This window comes from Notamacropus eugenii, chromosome 7, assembly GCF_028372415.1.
Source record: "Notamacropus eugenii isolate mMacEug1 chromosome 7, mMacEug1.pri_v2, whole genome shotgun sequence".
In the NCBI taxonomy this organism is placed as follows: Eukaryota; Metazoa; Chordata; class Mammalia; order Diprotodontia; family Macropodidae; genus Notamacropus; species Notamacropus eugenii.
This window is the reverse complement of record NC_092878.1, coordinates 69483471-69500029: the sequence shown is the minus strand read 5'-3', so window position 1 is coordinate 69500029 and position 16559 is coordinate 69483471. Positions and strand designations below refer to the sequence as shown.

Below are 16559 nucleotides of genomic sequence, written 5' to 3'. Positions count from 1 at the left end.
AGGGTAAGATAACCAATTGAGTGTTTATGCTGTTTCTTTCTTAAGCCAAATCCAGTGAGAATAAGGTTCACTCATTACTTTTCACCTCCCCCCTTCCCCTCAATTGTGAAACTTCTTTTTTTGCCTCTTCAGTGTAAAATGATTCACTGCAGTCTATCTCTCCCTTTCTCCTTCTCCCATTATATTACTCTCTCACCCAGTAATCTTATTTTTTAGATATCACTTCATATTCAACTCACCCTGTGTGCTCTCTCTCTCTCTCTCTCTCTCTCTCTCTCTCTCTCTATATATATATATATATATATATATATATATATATATATGTTTCTCTCTCTCTCTCTCTCTCTCTCTCTCTCTCTCTCTCTCTCTCTCTCTCTCCTCCTCCTCCTCCTCCTCCTCCTCCTCCTCCTCCTTCTCCCCCTCCTTCAACTACCCTAATACTGAGAAAGTTCTCATGAGCTACAAGTGTCATCTCTTCATGTAAGAATGTAAACAGTTCAGCTTTAATAATCTCTTATGAATTCTCTTTGATGTTTTTCTTTTCATACTTTTCTTAATTGTTGTATTTGAAAGTGAAATTTTCTATTCAGCTCTCATCTTTTCATCAAACATGCTTCAAAATCCTCTATTTCATTGAATGTCCATTTTTCTCCAGAAGGATTATACTGAGTTTTGCTGAGTAGGTGACTCTTTGTTTTAATCCTAGCTCCTCTGTCCTTTGGAGTATCTCATCCCAAGACCATTGATCCTTTAATGGAGAAGCTGCTAGATAGATCTAGTGTTATCCTGATTGTATTTCCACAATATTCAAATTGTTTCTTTTTGGTTGCTTGCAATATTTTTTCCTTGAACTATGAACTCTGGAATTTGGCTACAATATTCCTAGGAGATGTCCTTTTAGGATCTCTTTCTAGAGGTGATCTGTGGATTCTTTCAATTTTCACTATACCCTCTTGTTCTAGAATATCAGGGAAGTTTCCCTGGATAATTTCTTGAAAGATGATGTCTAGGATCTTTTTTGGATCATGGCTTTCAGGTAGTCCAGTAATTTTATAATATATCTCCCGGATTTATTTTCCAAGTCAGTGGTTTTTCCAATGAGATATTTTCTTATTTTCTTCTATTTTTTTATTCTTTAGGTTTTGTTTTATAATTTCTTGATTTTTCACAAATTAATTAGCTTTTATTTGCTTCATTCCAATTTGTAAGGTATGATTTTCCTCAGCGAACTTTTGGACCTTCTTTATCATTTGACCAATTCTGCTTTTTAAGGCATTATTCTTCTCATTGGCTTTTTGAACTTCATTTGCGATTTGGATTCATCTATTTTTAAAGGTGTTATTTTCTTCAGCATCTTTTGAGGTCTCCTTTAGCAAGTTATTAATTCACTTTTCATGATTTTCTTGCATCATTCTCATTTCTCTTCCCATTTTTTTCCTTCAACTCTCCTACCTGATTTTTAAAATCCTTTTTGAGCTATTGTATGATCTGCAACTAACTGGTATTTTTCTTTGAGGCTTTTGGTGTAGGAACTTTGACTTTGTTGTCTTCTTCTGGTTATATGTTTTGATCTTCTTCATCATCAAAATAGGATTCTATAGTCTGAATTATTTTTACAATGTTTACTTATCTTCCTTGACAATTATTTGACTTTCTTTCTCTTTGTCAGGGTAGGAATAAGCTCCCTGCTAGGGTGGGGATTGAGAGGCTGTACTATTCCAGGATTCAGGGGTTTGTATCAACTACTAGATTCCTCATCATCTGTGAATCCACAGCTGCAGGAAGCAGCCTTTGCTATTTCTGTCACTTCAGCTGCTGTGGCCACCACCCTGGGGCTGGCGCAGAACTCAGGCCAGACTACATGTGTTCCTCTTTCACCTAAGTCCCTCAGTTTTCCCACTGATTATTTTTTTGGCATTTGTGGTTTGAGAAGTCTGGAAACTGCCACAGCCACCAATGATTCCATCTCCTGATGCCTACTACAGATCATCTATGTTGGTGTAGTCCACATCAGACTGTGTTCTGTTCCTCGCCCAGTGCAAAAGATCATTCCTATTGACTTTCCAGATTGTCTTGGACTGGAGATTTGTTTCAGTCTGTCATTTTATGAGTTCTGTAGCTGTAGAACTTGTTTGGAGTCATTTTTACAGATATTTGGAGGGCTTTGGGTGAGAGCTCATCAAGTCTCTGATTTTTCTCTGTCATCTAACCTCTGCCTCCATTATTTTTGTTTTTGTTTTTTGTACACTTTGAGCTCTTTGAGGGCAAGAACTATGCTATTTTCCCTCTTTTTAACAATACCTAATACAGTTTGTTGGCATAATAGGTATTTTTGCTAAGAAAATAAATCATTTTGTATGTGAGGTAGAACAATCTAAACTTAAGACAACTGAGACAAAAAGATTAACTTCCACATCTGTCACCCAACTCCACAAAATTTTTACATGTAACATCCATCCCGTCAAAACCAACATGTTCTTTCCCTTGAAATATTATCTAGGTTTTTCCAAGAAGACCTCTTGACAGCAGGCTTATCTTGGAATATCCTCAGAAGACTGTGTCAATAACTAAATGAGAGGATAAACCTCCAGGAGTTTTTTAAAATAGCAGATGAAAAAAATTGGGTGAGAAGTTATTCAAACTTTCTTTTCTTTCCTTCTGCCTTATTGTCTTTTTCCTTAGTTTCCTCAGAAACCACCCTGACCTTCAAAGTTTCATCACCCTCTGCCACCAAAGCCACCATAACCACCACTACATTCTCCAAAGCCACTGAACTTGTCCAAGTCCAGAGTTCCTTTTTTTCCATCAACCTCGCTGTCTTCCTTGGACCCTTTCAAAGCTTTAGAATCATGTTTTGAGTTCAAGTTCACAAAACTAAACACTTTAGATGACTCTGTCTCTCTATCTGTGGCTATCCTGGCATCAATAGAGCTATGAAATGAATCTTTCAATGAATCTTCTGTAATATTTTGTGTTCTAATATTTACCTTTGATGAAGTCAGTTTTGTGGGACTGCATCCTTGGTTCTGCATTAATAGACTTCTGTCCCTTTAACTCCAATTTGACTAAATGGTCTTCATTTCCTAAATTGTCACAAGAATTCAAAGCTTTTCTATATTCTGCAGAGGCAAGTTCAATGAATGCATACCTTTTAGGTTAGGTTTGGTTGTTCTGAGGCAAAGTGATTGATGTTGCCTTCTCAAATACTTCCTGAGACTTTCTTCAGAGACACTTCATAGGTAAGGTTACTCAGGATCAGTATCTTCAAATGTGTTGGTTTCTTATTATCCCTAAAAATACTGCATGATGCTAGTATTTACCTCAGAAGCACGATATCAGTAAAAAGATTGAAATTTGTAGCCACTAAAGCATCCAATTTCTGTTTCTTGGCTTCAGGGCCTTTCTGTTTACTGATGACCTTTTCATTTTTTCCCCGGTGCTTTTATGATGGACACTTCCTTTTCTACTTCCTCCTTCTCCTCCTCATGATCTTACTTCTTTTTATTTTCATCTTTTTCCTCATCTGATTTCTTGACTTTCCAAGCTTTCCGAAAAGTAACTATCATAAAAGCAGACTTCCCATTGGAGGTGTGTTTTCCATAACTTCTTCAGAGTCATCCACATATTCTTTATTGTCATTATTATTATCTCTTGTTCAATTTTACCTTCTACTTCCTGAATATCAGGGCAATTTTCCTTGATAATTCCTTGAAAGAACGTCTAGACTTTTTAAAGTTTATTTTTTGATTATAGCTTTCAGGTAGTCCAATAATTTTTAAATTATCATTCCTATATCTTTTTTCCTGGTCAGTTGTTTTCCCAATAACATATTTCACATTGTTTTCTATCTTTTTTCATTCTTTTCATTTTATTTCATAGTTTCTGGATTTCTCATAGAGCTTCCATCTGCTCCATTCTAGTTTTTAAGGAATTATTTTCTTCAGTGAACTTTTGGACCTCCTTTCCATTTGACCAATTCTGCTTTGTAAGGTTTTATTCTCCTCATTGGCGTTTTTACCATTTGTCCTACTCTGCTTTTTAAGGTGTTATTTTCTTCAGTATATATTGTGTCTCCTTTAGCAAGCTGGGACATTTCTTGCCTCCCCCCTGCCATGATTTTTTTGGGTCATGCTCATTCCTCTTCCTATTTTTCTCCTCCACCTCTCTAACTTGATTTTCAAAATCTTTTTGAGTTCTTCCATGGCCTGGGACCAATTTATATTTATTTTTTCTTAGAGGCTTTGGATTTAGTAGCTTTGACTTTGTCTTCTTTAGAGTATGTGTTTTGACCTTCCTTGTCACTGTAGTAACTTTCTAGGGCTAGAATTTTCCCCCACCCCATTATTGCCTCATTTTAACAGCCTATTGCTTAAACTTTTAACTCTGTAAAAGTAAGGTTCTGTTTTAAGAGTGGCATGCATAGTCTCCCAAGATTCCGGGGTTTTGTGCAGCTGCTTTCAGAGATACTTCAAGGAACCTTTAAGTTTTCAGGTATTCCAAGGAAGCATGATTGAAGGAGAGGTGTTTCCCTATGACCTGTAATCTGATCTCTGAGCATTTTTTTCTGCCCTGTAATTGTAAGGAGGGTCCCCCCTTCCACTATTGCCACAAGCTCTGCTATGCTACTGCTCCTTCTCACCCCAAGACTGTGACCCAGATCTGAGTGTGGGCACACCAACAAAGTCCTGCCTCAGTGCTAGAAAAATGGTCCCTGTAATCTCCTTCTGATCAGTTGTTTCACCCCTTTACTATCTGTGGGCTGAGAGCTCTGCAAGCAATCTCAGCTATAGCTGCTGAGAGTCACTCCGTATTGAGTCACTCTGTATGCCTGCTCCTGATTTTCTGTGACAGGGACTTTGCTGGTCCTGCCTGTACTAGACTGCATTTCTCTCTGACACTTGTTCAACAAACATTTCCTATTGACTTTCTAAGTTGTCTTGGTCTGGATATTTGTTTTATTTATCCTTTGTGGGTTCTGCCATTCTAGAATTGCTTTAGAGTCATTATTTAAAAGATAGCTGAAGGGCTTTGGGGGAGAGCTCAGGCATATCCCTGCTTTTCTCTACTATCTTGGCTCTGCTGAGCATACGTTTAAGGAACAATTGATTCCAATACTACATAAATATTTGAAAAAATAAAGACAGCTTCTTACCAAATTCCTTTAGTGACACAAATAAAGTTTTGATACCTAGAATAGGTAGAGAAAAATAGAAAAATAAAACCATAGACCAAATTACTTAACGAATACTGATGGCATATTTTAAACAAAACACTAACAGTGACAGTAAAGTAAAATGTCACAAACCAAAGTAGATATTTTTTACCACCACCTCCCTTAATCCTCCCTCCCTTTTATCAGCCCCCTTGCCTTTATTTTTCCTATTCACCTTCTATTTCTACCCTCTCTTGTAACAACTTCTTCTCTTTTCTTTCCCCTTTTCCCTGCTGCTTTCTCCTATAGGGCAAGTTAGTTAACTGAATATGTTATATCCTCTTTGAACTAAATCTGCCTTCCCTTCTTCCCCTATACCATAATATATTTTTGGGTCTCTTCATGTCATATAATTTGCCCTTTTCTGTTTCCTCCTTTCTTCCTCTTCCTTTGCACTCCTTAATTAGGTTTTATATCATCTCATCAGTACTATTAATTTATAACCATGCCTTTTTTCTATGAATATCCCTTTCAAATTTCATAGTAAAGATACATTTCTCAAGATTTACAAGTATCGTCATCCCATGTAGGTTTGCAAATAGTTTGCTCTTCTAATAAAGTGTTTTCTGTTTCTTTTTTTTTCTATTTACCTTTTTATACCTCTCTTGAGTCTTGCATTTGAAGATCAAAATTTTCCATTGGGCTTTGCTCTTTTCATCAGGAAGGTTTGGAAGTTCAATATTTCATTGAATGTCCAATATCCTTGCCTGAAAGATTATGCTCCTTTTTGTTGAGTGGTTGGTACTTGATTGTATTCCAAGCCCCATTTGCTTCAAATAATATCATGTTCCAATCCTTTATCCAATCCATTATCTGTTAATGTAGAATCTTCAAGGTACTGTGTGATCTGGACTGTAATTCCATGAGATCCGAATAATTTCTTTCTGGCTGCTTACAGTATTTTCTCCTTTATGTGATAATTCTGGAGTTTGGTTGCAATATCCCTTTGTGTTTTCAATTTGTGATCTCTTTCAGGAAGTGATCAGTGAATTCTTTTGTTATCTATTTTGCCCTCTGGATCTAGGACCTCAGGGCAGTTTTCCTTAATGATTTCTTGGAAGACACTTGGAAGGCTCTTTTTTTTTTCATCATGACTCTCCAGTCATGATGAATTTATTTTAAGAAATAATTCTTAAAATGTTTCTCCTGGAGCTATTTTCCAGGTCACTTGCTTTGCCAATGAGATATTTTACACTGTCTTCATTTTTTTTCGTTCTTTAGATTGTATTTAACTGATTCTTGATGGCTCATAGGGTCATTAGTTTCTATTTGCTCAATTATAATTTTTAATGAATTGTTTTCTCCTTTCAGGTTTTATACCTCCTTAATCATTTGACCACTTGCATGTTTTTAGGAGTGGTTTCCTTCAGTGAATATTTTTTTCATTGTGTCAATTGTATTTTTTTAAGAAGTGATCAATTTTTCTTCTGCCTCCTAATTTGACTTTCAAAATATTTACTGAGCTCTTTCAAGAATGTTTTTTGGCCTTCAGACCAGTTCATGATTCTTTTTGATGTTTCCAATGCAGGTATAGTATCAATGCTGTCCTCTTTTGAATCATATTTTGATTTTCCCTTCCCCCATAGTAAGAATATATGGTATTTGTTTTATAATTTGCTTTTTGTTCATTGTGATTTCCTTTTTCCTGTCTTTTAAAGTGTATTTCTGCTTCTGGGGCACAAGGGACCTTGTCCCAAGATTTTTGTGCTAGGGACTAGGGGCCTAGTTACTGACTTTGTGTGCTGTGGCCTCTGGTTCTGGTGACTGGGAGCTGTATAATGTGGTAGCTTGCTGAGCTGGAGCTGGCTAGTGCATTCTGGCCAGGAGAAGTATTTGTGTGTTTCCCCAGGGTTACACTGAAGCTTGTGGTGTGAAGTGTGGGGGAGAAGTAGTCGGGCCACTAGAAGTCTCCTCCTCCCTTAGGGCTGTGTTATTTCACAGGTAGGCATAACCACTGGTGAATGCTCATCCACAATCATACCTGCCAATTCTCCTGCCTGTGTGAAGGCATGCCTGGATTCCTGGGGGTGGTGCTTGCAGCCTCCACCACACTCCCCTTGGCCTGTTGAGGTAGTGCTTGTTGCTGGCTTGCTGGGATGTGTCCTGTTCTGTACTGGTCCCCTTCAATCACAGCAAGTGAAACCTTTGCCATCAATCCCCTTACCCTCTTTGGCTGAAAGACTGATGCACCATGTTTTTTTCTGTGTCTCCACTATTCCAGGGTTTTTCTTGGGCTAATATTCTCTGAGTTTTTCAAGGTCAGCAAAGGAGGGAGAGAGCAACTTACTTTTCACTCCACCATCTTGGCTCCCAGATTTTTAAATAGGTGACTTTCAAACATTCAGTATGTAAGGTGATATCCTCAGGATTGGCTCCTGCTGCTACTGCCACAGACCCTGCCTGAGACTGCAATTCTCTCTCACCCAGTTCCAAAAGATTCCCTTCCTGTATTGAGAGTTCTGGGAATTGCATTACTGCCAATTATTCAGTCTGTTAGGATCTGCTCTGGACTTTCTAGGTTGAGTCTGCACTGATACAACTTGCATGCTAGACTGTACTCCCTTCCCAGCCCACTGCAACAGATCATTTCTATTCACCTTCCAGGTTGTCTTGGACTGGAAATCTGCCACAGTCTGTTTCTTTATGGATTCTGTCACTCTAAAATTTGTTCAGATTCAGTTTTTAGAGATATTTGAAGGAGTTTGTAGCAGAGCTCAGGTAAGTCTCTCCTCTCTGCCATCTTGAAACCAGCCCTGAAGAAGATTTTTTTAAACTTTCCTTAATTGTCTTGCTTGTAGGGTAAGTGGCTAATATAGAAATATGTTTTGCTTGACTTCACTTGTATAAATGCAATAATATTGCTTTAGTTATTGATAGGTGAAAGTGGGGCTTGAGGGAGGGAAATAATTAGGACTTAAAACCAAAAACTTATTATAAGACCAAAAATATGCTAAAAGTGCTGATCAGCATTTTCTCAAACATAAATCTGGTCTATAAGACATCTAGGATACACTTCTTTAACAAAATATTTTATCTTTGTCAGAGTAAAGCTTAAGTGTTGCATCATCTATACTTTTCTAGATGAAGAAAAGCTCCTTTTTGGGGAGAAAAGAATGTCAGAATTGGAGTCATAAGAATTGCCTTAGAATTCAAGCCATATTCTTGGTGTATAACTTTGGCTAAGTCACTTAATCCCTGTGTCACATGTACCAACTCTCCTAAAAGGTCCCTTCCAGCTCTCAGTCTATGATTCTAATACACTGAACTGTTTTCTGAGAGAAAACACACAAAATGAGTGGGTGCCTTAACTATGTTCAAATCAACATGTTTTTTCCCTAATTGTTTCTGTCACTAAGGCAATACAAATAAAATAAAAGCAAGTTTCAACTTTAAGTGCTTAGAATGTTTTGATTGCCTCCAAATAAAAGTCATGCTGAAATCAACATGTTTTTTTTTTCTTTTGAACATTAGTGTCATTTTAGAGATCATCTTAGAGGCTGATGTCAGGAATCTTACAAATCATCTTTTTTTTTTTGTATTTATTCATTTATTTATTTATTTGACTTTTAACATTCATTTTCACAAAATTTTGGGTTCCAAATTTTCTCCCCTTTTGTCCCCTCCCCCCACCCCAAAACACTGAGCCTTCTAATTGCCCCTGTGTGCCAATCTGCCCTCTCTTCTATCATCCCTCTCTGCCCTTGTCTCCATCCTATACCCCTTTACCTGTATTTCTTATTTCCTAGTGGCAAGAACAGAACTCAACAGCTGTTCCTAAAATTTTGAGTTCCAACTTCTCTTCCTCCCTCCCTCCCCACCTCTTCCCTTTGGAAGGCAAGCAATTCAATATAGGCCAAATCTGTGTAGTTTTGCAAATGACTTCCGTAATAGTGGTGTTGTGTAAGAACTAATTATATTTCCCTCCATCCTATCCTGTCCCCCATTATTTCTATTCTCTTTTGATCCTGTCCCTTCCCATGAGGGTTGACCTCAAATTGCTCCCTCCTCCCCATGCCCTCCCTTCCATCATCCCCCCACCCTGCTTATCCCCTTATCCCCCACTTTCCTGTATTGTAAGATGGGTTTTCAGACCAAAATGAGTGTGCATTTTATTCCGTCCTTTAGTGGAATGTGATGAGAGTAAACTTCATGTTTTTCTCTCACCTCCCCTCTTTATCCCTCCACTAATAAATCTTTTGCTTGCTTCTTTTATGAGAGATAATTTGCCCCATTCCATTTCTCCCTTTCTCCTCCCAATATATTTCTCTTTCACTGCTTGATTTCATTTTTTTAAGATATGATCCCATCCTCTCCAATTCACTCTGTGCACTCTGTCTCTATGTGTGTGTGCGTGTGCATGGGTGTGTGTGTGTAAACCCACCCAGTACCCAGATACTGAATAGTTTCAAGAGTTACAAATATTGTCTTTCCATGTAGGAATGTAAACAGTTCAACTTTAGTAAAGTTCCTTATGACTTCTCTTTGCTATTTACTTTTTCATGATTCTCTTCATTCTTGTGTTTGAAAGTCAAATTTTCTTTTCAGCTCTGGTCTTTTCATCAAGAATGCTTGAAAGTCCTCTATTTCATTGAAAGACCAATTTTTCCCCTTCAGTATTATACTCAGTTTTGCTGGGTAGGTGATTCTTGGTTTTAGTCCTAGTTCCTTTGACTTCTGGAATATCCTATTCCATGCCCTTCGATCCCTTAATGTAGAAGCTGCTAGATCTTGTGTTATCCTGATTGTATTTCCACAATACTTGAATTGTTTCTTTCTAGCTGCTTGCAATATTTTCTCCTTGACCTGGGAACTCTGGAATTTGGCCACAATGTTCCTAGGAGTTTCTCTTTTTGGATCTCTTTCAGGAGGTGATCTGTGGATTCCTTGAATACTTATTTTGCCCTCTGGTTCTAGAATCTCAGGACAGTTTTCCTGGATAATTAAATGAAAGATGATGTCTAGGCTCTTTTTTTGATCATGGATTTCAGGTAGGCCCATAAATTTTAAATTGTCTCTCCTGAATCTATTATCCAGGTCAGTTGTTTTTCCAATGAGATATTTCACATTGTCTTCTATTTTTTCATTCTTTTGATTTTGTTTTGTGATTTCTTGGTTCTCATAAAGTCATTAGCCTCCATCTGTTCCATTCTAATTTTGAAAGAACTATTTTCTTCAATGAGCTTTCGAAACTCTTTTTCCATTTGGCTAATTCTGCTTTTGAAAGCATTCTTCTCCTCACTGGCTTTTTGAACCTCTTTTGCCAATTGAGTTAGCCTATTTTTCAAGGTGTTATTTTCTTCAACATTTTTTTGGGTCTCCTTTAGCAGGGTGTTTACTTGTTTTTCATGCTTTACTTGCATATCACTCATTTCTCTTCCCAGTTTTTCCTTCACCTCTCTAACTTGTTTTTCAAAATCCTTTTTGAGCTCTTCCATGGCCTGAGCCCATTGAGTGGGCTGGGATACAGAAGCCTTGCCTTCTATGTCTTTCCCTGATGGTAAGCATTGTTCTTCCTCATCAAAAAGGAAGGGAGGAAATGCCTGTTCACCAAGAAAGTAACCTTCTAAAGTCTTATTTTTTTTCCCTTTTCTAGGCATTTTCCCAGACAGTGACGACTTCTGAGTGTCCTCTCCACCCCACCTCGCCTCCAGATCCTCCCAGCCAGCACTTGGGGTCTGAGATTCAAATGCTGCTTCCCAGCCTCAGGGCTTTGGGTGGGGGCAAGGCTGCTATTCAGTGTGAGATTAAGTTCAGGTGCTCAGGTCAGGGCAGGGCCACCTCACAGGCTCAGTTCCCTCAGGGTGTTTATGCAGAGACCTTCAATAATGGATCCAGGGTCCTGCCTGCTTGGGGAGCCCTGGTCTGCTCCTGCCTCAGCTGCTGCCTCCCGAGGGGGCCTGAGTTATGGGGGCACCCCACACCCTTCTCGACCCACTGAAGAGACCCTCTCACTGACCCTTGTCACCTGTGGGTGGGGAACCCGCACGGCCGCTGGAGATTCTTCCTTGAAGCCTGCTCGGATCTGCTCCTTTCTGTGCCGCGCCGCCGAGGCAGGGTTGGGCTCTGCTCTGGGTCCGGGGCACGAGTGACCTTTTGTGAGAGGTTTTCATGCTCTCTGGAACAGAAATCTCCAGAGATTGTTCTGTGGCTTCTGCTGCTCCAGAATTCGCCAGTGGTTATTTTTTTACAGCTATTTTATGGGCAGTGAGTTCGGAGGTAGCGTATGTGCATCTTTCTACTCCGCCATCTTGGCCCCGCCCCCCCACAAATCATCTTATCAAACAGTCTGAGATACAGGAAAAGAAATGTTTCCCAAGGATACTTTCATTTGGAGAGAACTCAAACATAATAATAGGTATAATAAAGAGAATTAATGATAGACACTAATGTTAATGGCATCATATAGGTCCTATTATGTGATATGCACTATAATATGCTTTACAAATATTATCTCATTTGATCCTCACAATAACCTTGCAAACTAATTGCTGTTATTATTTACATTTTACAGTTGAGGTAAATGAGGCATTGAGAGGTTAAATGTTTTGTTCCAGGTCATACAGCTACTAAGTGTCTGAGGCTGGATTTGAATTCAGGTTTGCTTGACTCCAGCCCTAGTGCTGTATCCATTGCATCACTGAGCTGGTATGTTGTATAGAGTACTGGATTTAGATTCCATTCAATAAGCATTTATTAAGCACCTACTATTTGCCAGGCCCTGTACTAAGCCCCAGGGATACAAATAAGAAAAAAGACAGTTCCTGCTCTGAAGAAGCTTGCAATTAAAAAAAAAAAAACTCACGGAAAAATCTGCAAAGGGTTAAGGGGAACAGGACAACATATTGTTCCATGGAATTCAAACCAGACTTGCAGGTGGCCAGTAAAGAGTGAGCTGAAAAATCTAGATCCTGTCCTCTAGAAAGGAAAACTTTGGGAGGAATTGAGTGCTTCATCCTGTAATCCCTTCACCAGAGAGCAGAGTAGGCTGAGAGAGCTGGGAAGGTGTTAAGTATCCAAGGCTGCATGTTGAAGGAATTTCAGGTTAAGTTTAGACAAGACCTGAATTTGAATTCGGCCTCAAACATTACTTAGCTGGATGACATCATAGATTCAGTTTTCTCATCTCTGAAAAAGGTTAATAATAACACCTACTTGTATTAATGTGCTAATATGTGTCAAGTGCTTAGTAGACATTTAAGTGATATATACGCATCAACTATCATTAATACACTAAGCCAAGAATTACAATGACAACTGACAGGGACCTCAAAGACCATCTAGCTTATTTCCTTCATTTTGCATATGAGGAAACAGAAGCTTAAGCAGTTTAACTGATTTGTCCAAGTTAGCACATATAGTACACGTAAGTGCCAAGATTTAAAGACAGATTCAATGACTCCCAAGTCAGTATGGTTTCTGGCACATAATGCTGTCCTTTTTCATATTTTTGTGAAAATATAAAAAAAATAAGATAAGATAAAAATTCTATTTTCAGTCCTGCGGAAATTTGTTTGTCATCTTTTAAAAGATGTCATTTATTTTTATATCACATTCATTTCTCAACATTGCACTCCGTGAAACCCCCACTGACCCTATTCTCCTTGGTAAAAAAATATTAAAAAAGACAAGGGGGTTGAGGAGAGGTGAATGGAATCAAAAAAATGTCTGCAACCAAAAACATATGGAAATTGCCACATCCGTGGTCTCCTACCTCTCAGATGAAAGGAGAGACGTACATTTTAACATTTCTCCTCTGGTACTAAGTTTTGTCCTTATAATGGCATATGGTTCACTTTCATTTTATTGTTCTTCGTATTTACATGGTTTTATTCATTGTGTATGTTACGGTCTGCTTTGGCTTATTTGACTTTACGTCAGTTCATTCATGTCTCCCTATGTTCTCAGAATTACTCATATTCATTGTTTATTATGGTAAAGTACTATTTCATTAAAACTATATGCACTACAATTTATTTAAACAATCTCAAATCGGTTGGCAGCTATTGACTCTCCTTAATTTGTTATCATGAAAAAATGATTTTATGGTATGTAAGGGACCTTTCTGTCCTTGGTCTCTTCAAGTCAAACAGTAGCATGCCTAGAAGATCTCTGGGGTTAAAGGATACAGGCAGTTAAGTCACTCTTTTTTTAAAAAAATAATTTCACATTGCCATCCGGAATCTTAGGAACAATTTACAGCTCCACCAAAAGAACACTAGCATGCCTGTTTTCCACAGGGGCCCCAGTATTGACTATTAATATCTTTTGCCATCCTTGTCAGTTGGCTGAGTGTGAATTGTTTGCATTTGAAATTCTCAAGTTCAGTGATTTGAAACAAACTTTTATATTACTGCTAATAAATTCTTCTTTTGAGATCTGCTTTTTCATATTATCACTTCTTTTTTTAAGTAATGGATATAGATATTTGAGTATAAATTCATGGTTCAACACATACATATACACAGATACATGTATACATACCTATGTGTGTGTCAGTCCTATATATTATAGTAGCAGATCCGCATAAGAAATAACTGATGTAATTCCACTTCCACCCCCTAAAAAATTCCCTTTCCATCATGGATTCACTTATCCCAAAGTTGTCCAGTTTCTTGTATTTAAAATTATCTACTTTATATTTTATAATCTACTTATTGTTTGGTAAGAAAAATTCCTCAATCACATTGGTGAAAAAAAAGATTCATCTGTATTCTCTATCATTTTTCACACATCACTCTCAACAATTGAACAATCAGACTCATAGTGTTTTTTTTTAATAATGCGGAATATAATTTGACCAAGTCTGGTAATGTGACCTCATTGGTGACAATTGAAGATGACTTTCTTGCCTTCAGTTCATATGTCTTGATTGTTTTAAGTAATTTTTAATATATGACCACATTATATGTCTAATTTTACAATAGTGAAACTTGGTTGCTTTGGGTCAACATATGTGAATATATCTGTATACAATATATGTATGTATGTATGTATGTATGTGTATATTATATACATATGCATGTATGTGTGTATGCACCCATATATTTATACAGTTTGCTCATATATAGAAAATATTAAAATATTACCTACAAATATTAGGTTTAAAATATTTTAAATGTAAAAACAAACAAAAATGTGATCTTTACTGAAGGTCCGTGATGTATTCAAGTGTTTATCTAATTGAGGTATCACCTTTAAGGAGTTAGATCATATTATAGCTACTGATAACTTTAGCAATATATGATTTGCCCTTGAGATCAGAAAGTTTAAAAGTAAAGTAGATCAGCAAATAAGTTTGTAAGAACTTACCTACTTTGGGGAAAGTCATTTTAGTTGGCAATTAGGTGATATGGAGCATCTAAATGCCTCTATGTGAAAGGTCAGTCCAATGTACTACATTTGCATATCTCTTTTTATAGTTCATGTTTTACTGCAGATTTTTGAAAATGACAAGAGAATATGGAGATATCAAAAATATGTATATTTGACAAGCTGATCACTTTGCTGCCCTCATAATAGGGATTTATCCTTTGGAAAACAAAAATTGAAATATCAGAATAGACCAAAATATGACTTGGGAACATATTATTTTCTGTGTTTACCAGTAACCATTTCATGATTCCTCCTATCCTTGATGATTTCATTCATTCAGCAAACATTTATGAAAACAAATATTTTATTAAGAACTTACTATGTTCTAGGCAGTTGTGTATAGAACTTTGTGATAGTAAAAACATGGGAGAATGTGGAAAAAAGTTTAGATACTACTTTCTTTTCTGTCTTCACACAGATTAGAGTGTAGTAGGAGTGATAAAACACAAACACTGAGAGCTATCATATACATTCTTACATAAGAATTTCATTAGAAATCTGTAAATTTCTCAGTCATATTAGATAAAGCATTGGACTGCTTCACAATGGAGGAGTCCAGGAAAGATTTCATGAAGGAGTTGTTGTCAGGGTTGAGTTTTAGAATTTGGATAAAGATTTAGCAGGTAAAAAGGAAGAGGATGTTATTTCAGGCATAAGGAATATTGTGTTCAAAAATAGAGAGGCAGGTTAACGTAAGTCATGTTCAGGGGCAAAAGATAGGTCAGTTTGTCTGGAGTGCAAAATCAGAGAGAAAGTGAGAGATGGAAATGTGATATAATGTCATGATGTGGAAGAAAGCTGTTGATACAAATGCTATTCAATAGTCAATGGGGACCCTACTGGTATTTCTGAGAAGAATGCTTCAAATGTTTCTTTGTCTTATTTATATTTCTGTATCATCTCATATTGCATGAGACTATTTTGGCAACATTAAGAAAGAAACATTTGTCCATGAAGAGATGACAGTGCACAGACTTTTCAAGAGGGGGAGGGAAGGAGGGAATGATAATTTATGCATCACCTGCTATGCTCCAGGAACTGGAACTGTACAAAGCACTCTATGTGTGTGTGTTTATGTGTGTGTATATATATATGCATATACACATATACACACATACTTACATACACACATATATGTATTTAATTTGAATTACTTTTGATAGAGAATTCATTGCAATTATCATAAAAGTTATCTATTCTATGCTAAAACAAGCCTATGCTCCTTGTAGTGAAGGAATTATACAAATCTTCTAATTCAATTCCCTGATTTGACAGAGGAAAATGGTAGATTCAAAGACTTTATGATCTACCTAAGATCATGAAGGTAATATCACATAGACACTCTATGCTTATAGTGTCACTACTGCTATTACCATGGCAGCTGGTTGTTGGTGGTTGCGAGTTTCCACAACCAGAATAGTGGCAGGAAGAATACAAGACACAGTTGTGAGAAAAATGAAGATTTGGATTTGAGAGGACATAAAAAATGAATGGATATCAGGGTGAGGGAATGGACAGTCAAAGATTGCAGACATCAACTTGGGGGACAGGTTGAATGGTTGTGCAACATACAGAAATAGTAAAATTAGAATCTTATTTCAAACACTAGCTTCATGGTTATTTAATCTCTCAGTGTTAGTTTTCTCAGCTTTAAAATGAGAATAGCATTTATCCCTCATATTGCATTTATCATTGTGAAGAATGTGTTTTGCAAATTTGAAAGCACTGCAGAAATGAAAAGTGTTATTATTAATCTCCTCTTCGCTGTATACTCATATTTCCTTTCTTTTAAAGAACTTCTCTTCATTAAATGTAACAAGTCTTGATTCCAAGATCAAATGTCTCATTTGTCAACTAATGGTGGTGTATTGATGGGAGTCCAGATACAGAAGGCTTAATGTATTTAGACATCCTAGAGAAAATGTCGAATTTTCCATGGGATTTTCCAATTTTAATCCACAGGAGAAAAAAAAGT

General features: G+C 37.1%; 1 pseudogene; it reads right to left on the bottom strand.

The window, feature by feature from the left end:
• The window catches only part of LOC140514678 (alpha/beta hydrolase domain-containing protein 17A pseudogene), a 69356-nt pseudogene extending 61992 nt beyond the window's left edge, over positions 1–7364 (bottom strand).
• Between the last annotated feature and the right edge of the window lie 9195 nt (positions 7365–16559).